This window comes from Triticum aestivum, chromosome 5A (genome assembly GCF_018294505.1).
Source record: "Triticum aestivum cultivar Chinese Spring chromosome 5A, IWGSC CS RefSeq v2.1, whole genome shotgun sequence".
In the NCBI taxonomy this organism is placed as follows: Eukaryota; Viridiplantae; Streptophyta; class Magnoliopsida; order Poales; family Poaceae; genus Triticum; species Triticum aestivum.
In genome coordinates this window covers 549,073,808-549,081,138 of record NC_057806.1, presented here as the reverse complement: position 1 = coordinate 549,081,138, position 7,331 = coordinate 549,073,808, and the positions used below count along the sequence as shown (strand labels likewise).

Here is a 7,331-nt window from a genome sequence, read left to right as displayed (position 1 = left end):
TGCCCGACGGCTGTCTCAAGCGGCGGCGAGGAGGGTGGGGAGGGAGGGAGGAACGCCCGGTGGCGCGACTAGGGTTCGCCCGAGCGCAGGGGGGGGGGGGGGGGTATTTTAAACAATATGATCAGTCACATGTATGCATGGATGGTTCTGATCATAAGTACATGGCAATAATGTGATAGCATTGCCGTAGTGAGAAAGGGCGTGAACATTTGTAGATTAATAGTCCATGCATGCATGTAAAGCTGTCACAAATTAAATGAAGCATTGCTATTGGATAGCAACCGTGATATTAAAGGTTGTCTTGTTATAAGTGCCATACATAAGACCATTTGATGGTAAATGATTTCTCGATCCGCAAATGGTATACTAGTGTGCGTGTACGATGGACGACATAAAATTTTCTTGACCCATTATCATGGATTAATTTTTTTATGAATGGTTATCTTTTGATTGAGTTGTTAATGGTCAAAGTGGACTCACTTAGTTTCAAGACATATTGATAATATTATGGACAATTGTTCTGGTGCATGGCAATGCTACTAAAGGAAATGGCAATACTGAAAAATCAAGTTCACTAGTACAGTGCCCGTGCGTTGCCACGGGCTTTTGAAATAGTTTGCAAGAGTTACATGTTAAATTTCACATGTACAAACAATATAACACAAACACAATTATTGAATAATTGAAGTCCATTTTTGCAATGTAAATTGATAACAAAAAAAAGATTAACAACATGTCCATGTAACAAATTGAGCAATGTTCCAACTAAACATCTATTACAAAACTTTCAATATCTAGATGATGCGCTTAAAAAATTCTTTTAAAATATCAGGAAAGTTGCCGTTAGCTTCATTCCCATGATGTTTTAGCAAGTATAATAAAAACTGTTTCCTCAACTCATACCCATCCTTTAGCTTCATTCCCATGATGTTTTAGCAATTATAATAAAAACTGCTTCCTCAACTCATACCCATCCTGCAAACAATATCTGTAGTTAGTATGAAAATTTCACGCCGAAGATCTTAAAACATGTAACGGACAATATTCACCGTGCAAACCGGCTTTCCAATTCTTTACCGTTCCACCAGAGCATAAAATGAAAAACAAAATAGCCAGACACACTCCTGCAATTTTTTAAATTAATGATATAAAGAATATAGTGATAACAAAAATAAATATTTTTATTATGAATTCATTACCGTCTATACTCGCTAGAATACCAAATAAAAATAAACGTTGCCATTTAGATATATCGGAATTCCAGCCACACAGCTTTATTTCGAGTGCTTCTTTGAAATCCGATTGCAGCATGTGGTGACCGCGGTAGTAGCATTTGCCGATGTTGGTTCCAGCAAAGCAGTGACCGGTGGCAGCAATCACCTACACCCTCGTGTCACTTGCAGCTTTCGCCCATCGCCAGGTGCAGCTTGCCACATCGTCGTCCCCCAGACAACTCACAACAAGTTGTGATCGTGGGGGTGATTGCAGCACCGGGATATGTGCGGTTAGTGTGAGGAGGCATGTGATGGTGGCTGGGTGGGACCAGGGAACACGCGTTGCACTGGGGCATTTAATAGTGTGAAAGATATATTTATAATCAAGTAAATCTATCAAATAGGAAACATTTATGTTGTTGATTTTCATACATAAACTCACAAAATCAACTCTGTCAAGACAAACAGGTGTATTTTCATAATATATAGTGAAGAAATGATTGCTAGAGGATAACATGCGCTTTGCTGCGCCGTTTTTCGCTGTTGTAATATTAGTCTTATATTTTTTTTAGCGGGCTGCTCATTTCAGCTGTGTTGAGATGGAGGTGTTTTTCTTGGATGTTATTGATCTGCTCCAGCATGCAGGCGGTGGATGCGTCAAACAATACAGACAATGTACACAACCAGACAAAGAAGTGTACTACTTTATTCACGTTCTATTGCTAGTTATCTTCGTGGCATAGAGACACATGAGATTGAAATAACAAATGTAATGCATGCAAAGGAAAAGGAGGCCAGAGAGCACACTGCTGAAAGAAACAACAGAGACCCTCAGAGAAATATATCAAATATTGTGTCATAGCTCATTCGTCAAAGCGCGCCCGCTTATAGCTTCATTTGGCCTTTATTATTGCAGATAACAATATGACTGCAGCCTCAATTCCCCAAAACTTACTCATGTAGCAACAAAATCACACAAACACAGCCGCACAACATACCTTGCAAAAGGAAGGTGCAGCTCAGGGCCTAGTGACAGAGTTACATTAGAAAAGCAGGGACATTAGTGAACATGATCATTCAAAAACAGACCCGATAAGCAGGCCAAAGAAGGGCTACTCTAGGTTTGCAAATTGTTGCATCACACAATATGCTAGTACATTGCTTAAATTAACATCTCTGCACAAGTACCTGTAAGACAGATCTTGTCCAGCTATCTGAAATTCAGATTTTGTCTTACAATGGAGAACATACTATACAAATAAACAAAGATTTATTTGTAATATCAACTAATACCTCTAACTGGAAAAAGAAAAAGGAAAGCAAACATTTCGTGCTACTATCTTGTTTACTTCACAAAGAGAGCATGATCTTATCTAGTACTCCCTCCATCCCAAAATAAATGTCTTTGATTTAGTATGATTTAGCGAACAAACCTCTACCTAAAAAACCAAAGATAAATGAATATCCGTACCCTACTTCTTATAAAAGGATAATCTATTTTCTGTTTGCGGAGATCTCAGTCTGCAACCAGGAACCTTATCACGATCAACAAAAACTGTAACAGTCTTAACCTAAGCAATAGAAATATTTAATTTATAAGAGGTAAGGCATTTCATCTATTAATTTGACGATAGCATCAAGGCTTGGAAAAAGAATGACATTTTCCACAAACTGCATCTAAAATGCTTGTTTTAATTTCACACGGGCATAATTATGGTTGCCATCATAGCCTCATAGGAAAGGAAACTGCCTTTTGATAAAATTAGCTTCTGATTTAATTCACTCCAGAATAATTATAATACAGGTAACCAAATACAACTATCCTTCAAAATGCCAAAGATACTATGTACGGGTGTCATAAAAAGCCTCTTAAGAAAGCATTATCAAATGCAAACACAGGCCAACTCCATCAACCCAGTACAAAATATATTTGATGTAAAGAAGCCCATGAATTAAATTATATTGGATGCAAAATATCATTTTGCAAGGAACACTTATTGGGGGGAAATGAGCTTAGAATCACTAAGATAGGCATTACCTTCTGTTGCTCCATCAACTGGTACTAAACCATATCATAGTTTGGCCTCCCCTTTCTGATTGAGGTGATTTGGGTGATCATTCCACAGCTGCACGTACATGCGCTCCCTATTACCATCACTAATAAAAAGCTTATAAGTGCAAATGATGCATAAATTTATACAGACTATTGACACAAGATATAATATGACTTACCACAGCAGTTGGCACCAAACAGTAGCCAGATTCCTAAAGAAAGAGAACATTCATAACAGAAAAGCCAGTATAAGCCATGAGCAATGAATTGCAGTGAGATAAAAGCAAGCTAATTGTGAAAATGCCAACAACAGTGAATATTATGTATTTTACATAACCATTTCTGGACTATTGGAATATCAGGACTCCTAATAAGCATTATTGACTATAGGAAGGGGATCGCTGCTTTATTAATTTTTAAACTGTAAATTTCTTAACCTGCAACACAGAACAAATGAGGTTAGAAACACAATATCATGTGTGCATAGGTAACTGCATATATAAGAACTTTCCTGTATGTTACCATAAAAGAAGCTTTCTTAATTTCAGATTGCACTTGTTTAACCTGAGCACGCAAAACAAATGAGCCAAAAGACATTTTAGATAGATATTGTTCTTTGCATGCCAACATATTTAGGAAGAACAGTTCTAGTTCCATCCAGTAGGAATAAAATTCTTCGACCAAGATACCATCAGCCTGCCTTATGCGATCAACATTTAATTACTGGATTTGAACTTCTAAAAAATCCTCTGGAGACCATTTGCTAGCTATAAAGGGAATGTAAATTGAAAAGGTAAACTTAGTCAATCGAAAAAAATAAAAGAACAAAGTTGGTGTATTACATATTTACATGCATGCGTTGGGCACGAACTTAAAAATGACTCCATGATAAGATAACATAAACCTGTTGTCTGAGGATGAAGCTATCTTACTTGGATTGCCCTAGCTTCAAGTATCCCTGCAATGCAAGCTCCCATAAAACACTCGAAATCTTTTGGTCAAAATCCTAGTTCACAAGTGCTCTGCATATAAAATAAGTGCTACAAACTTTATACAGTGATGTGAGGTTGGGTTGGATGAAGTCAACTGTTTTGGGTAATCCACCTACTAAACAGATTCGGCCTTTCCAAATCCTCTATCAAAAACTGCATAATTTTCACTTGGACTCCAAACATAATGTGGAGATCAATCGCCAAAAAAAAGGAGAGATATGTCCCATGCTTTCTATAGACTATCTATTTGCACTATTTCGATGTACGGTTTAAAAGTAGCAGTCCAATTTAGTTTCACAGTCCAAAAGTTAATCCTTATGTAATTCTGTGTACAGTAACCTTGTATGCGGACTTAGACCATGTTACTGTTTGAATTAAACTATGCGTTCAACATGAAAGTTGTAGATATCTTTAGTGGTGAGTAGAATTAAAAGTGCATGGACAGACTCACTAAATATTAAAGAGACCAGTCAGGCTAGTTTTCCCTAGGTTCTGAAACTGCTGCACACACTCTAACCTTCTGCAGGTTTGGCTCTTGTGCAGATTATAGTTAGCTTTTATACTTAAAAAATATTAATAAATCAATATGTTTCCTAAATAGGACATAGAGCTAACCAATATCACCGTCAAATCATCAGTGCCCTGCCTAAAGCTCCTATTTGCTAAAGATGTAACACCAGAGTTGTCTGACCTTCCACTGGGCAATGTGTAGACAACCCTAAGCTTCATTACCTCAATCACCTTATCAGCATCCTTATTGAACTGAAGAATACACAAAGATAGAATATATTTAGTGCAATGCTAATCGTTTTATTCTGATGATAACAGAACATTAAATCATAGAAACCAACGTGGACATACATATTTTAAAGAAAGATTCATAAATGATTCACCATATACATGTATGATCCTCCTAGATTGTAAGAACAAACACACTGGAGCGGATCCAAACCCCCGCAATCAATTCACGTGGGTGTCTGATAAACATTTTGTACAACATCTAGTAAACAAAGAAAAACGAATACACATAATGTTTACTTGTATGGATTGCAAAGGGAAATATTGCAGTAGAAAAAGTTCTACTGGAAACTGCTACTATCTTTGCTGATTTGAGGACACAACAAGTTCTATAGGACATTGAAAAATCACAACATGATGATTATCAACAGGACTTCGTGATCATCATCTCGCTGATCAGACCAATACTATGTTAATGCTCTGCTAAATTAACCACTGGCTAAAAGGACGAAATACAGTTTTTTAATCTAACAAACATGAAAATTCTCATAAGCATATACGTCAGGGTGGACGACATGGTCCGGTCCCACGGTCCGGCTCGTGGCCCGCTCGGCTCAGGCCGGCTCGGTCCTGGCCCACTGAAAAAATCGGCCGGTCCGAGCTCAGGAATCCAGCCCGACAAAACTTCGGTCCGATCCAGGCTTTAACCGAGCCGACCGAGCGGACCGAAGAACGTGGCGGGGGCATGGTGAGAGCGTGGCCGGGGCATGGCGAGAGCGTGGTGGGCGCGCGTGGTGGGGCGTGGCGGGGGCGTGGCGAGGGCGTGGCGGGGGTGTGGCGGCCCAGGCACGGCGGGGGCTGAAGAAACTGTCGCCGTTCATGTCCGCCGCCGCGGGGGCCGTCGTCCGCGCGGCCACTGGACTCGTTGGCCCTGGGAAATATGTCCACTGGATGCGCCCCACTCGGATCTATCGTATGCACCAACGATCACGACGTGGGAGGTCCTGCATCGCCGCATCGGGCATCATCTTTTTCATCTCCGTCCACCGGCCGTCGTGCCAAATTCGTCGCCGATGAGCTCGCTCTGGTGATCTTCTTGGCTCCTCTATCTCCCTCTAGAACTTCCAAAGCTGCCTGACATCTCCACGACAAGCCCCGCTGCCTCCAGCGCCCTCCCCACGTCGCCATGCTCCGGCGCGTGCTCTATGGTGAACTCCGACCGGTCCAAACGAGCCGCTCGGTCCAGCTCGGGCTTCGTCCCTGCCGGTCCGGTCCCTGGAAACAGGACCGTGACCCTGTTCGGTCCGGACCGCCAACGGCCGGTCCAAAGGACGGCTCGGTCAGGGACCGGACCGGCCTGGACCGTGTCCACCCTGACATATACGTGTAATCTATAATAGCACATGAAATTAACACTACAAAGCATACAACAAGATAGCATTATTTTTTGTGGCAAAATTGGACCAGGTAGTACCTTCAATCGGCCAGAAGAGGAACATTTGAATCTCCTTGAATATTTACAATGGTCAATCTGCAGCAAACTGACGGGGTGAGGGTAATTGGGAGAGAGATGCAGAGTTGAGGCTCAGCCAGAGGAGGTTGGTCTCCATTGGAATGGCAAGAGTGCAGTAAGCAAATCAGGCGGGTTCGGGATGAAGAAAACTCACCCCTTTGCGGTCGGTCGGATGGGGCGGAGCTCGCGCTTGGTGAAGACGTGATCCCCGGCAGCGGCGGCGAGGAGGAGGCGGAGATGGCCGGCTCCAGAGGGCCGGACGAGATCTGCAACTCGCTCCACCCAGGGAGGATGGATACCTTCCTGGAGCCATCGATCCATGCTTGCAGCTTAGACGATCGGCCGTGGGTGGATCTGCAGCCATGGTGGTTGGGGTAGAAGACCGCGTCCGCGGGCGCCGTCGCTTGGGAATGGAGGTGGAGGAGGAGGCATCGGCGGCGGCGACATAGGGCTTGGATCTCTGGTTCCTGCGAGGGGGCTCGCTCCCACTTCGTCCGGTTTTTTCTGTTCGCTCTTCCTCGAAATTTCTGTCGTGCGAGGGGGGCTGTCTTCACTCAATTGTTGTCCGTGCGAGCGGGACGTAAAGTGCGAGGTGGGAGGAGGATAGAAAAAACCCACGAAAAAAATACCAACAAAAGTGGGAGGTGGGACGAAAAATCCTGGAACGAAGACTACCAACTGCTCAATAAGATTCACACCATTATAATAAATAAAAAAATCTGGAAAAATAAATTAAATTGATAGATAATGTTGTGATGTCACTAAAGCCGTTCTTCCAAAAGTGAGACATCATTGTGGTCATGTTGTTGCACATGTATTGT

At 42.1% G+C, this 7,331-nt stretch overlaps 1 long non-coding RNA gene across 2 annotated transcripts; it reads right to left on the bottom strand.

Annotated features, from left to right (window-relative positions):
- Nucleotides 1-1,168: 1,168 nt before the first annotated feature.
- Nucleotides 1,169-7,021, bottom strand: LOC123107615 (uncharacterized). 2 transcript variants are annotated; one of them, XR_006451703.1, is made up of 5 exons: nt 6,665-7,021; nt 6,472-6,528; nt 4,951-5,021; nt 3,447-4,225; nt 1,169-3,371 (listed from the first exon to the last, which is right to left on the bottom strand). It is a non-coding gene; the product is annotated as an uncharacterized lncRNA (long non-coding RNA). The 2 variants fall into 2 exon arrangements; XR_006451702.1 differs by having other exon boundaries at nt 3,447-5,021.
- Nucleotides 7,022-7,331: the final 310 nt, after the last annotated feature.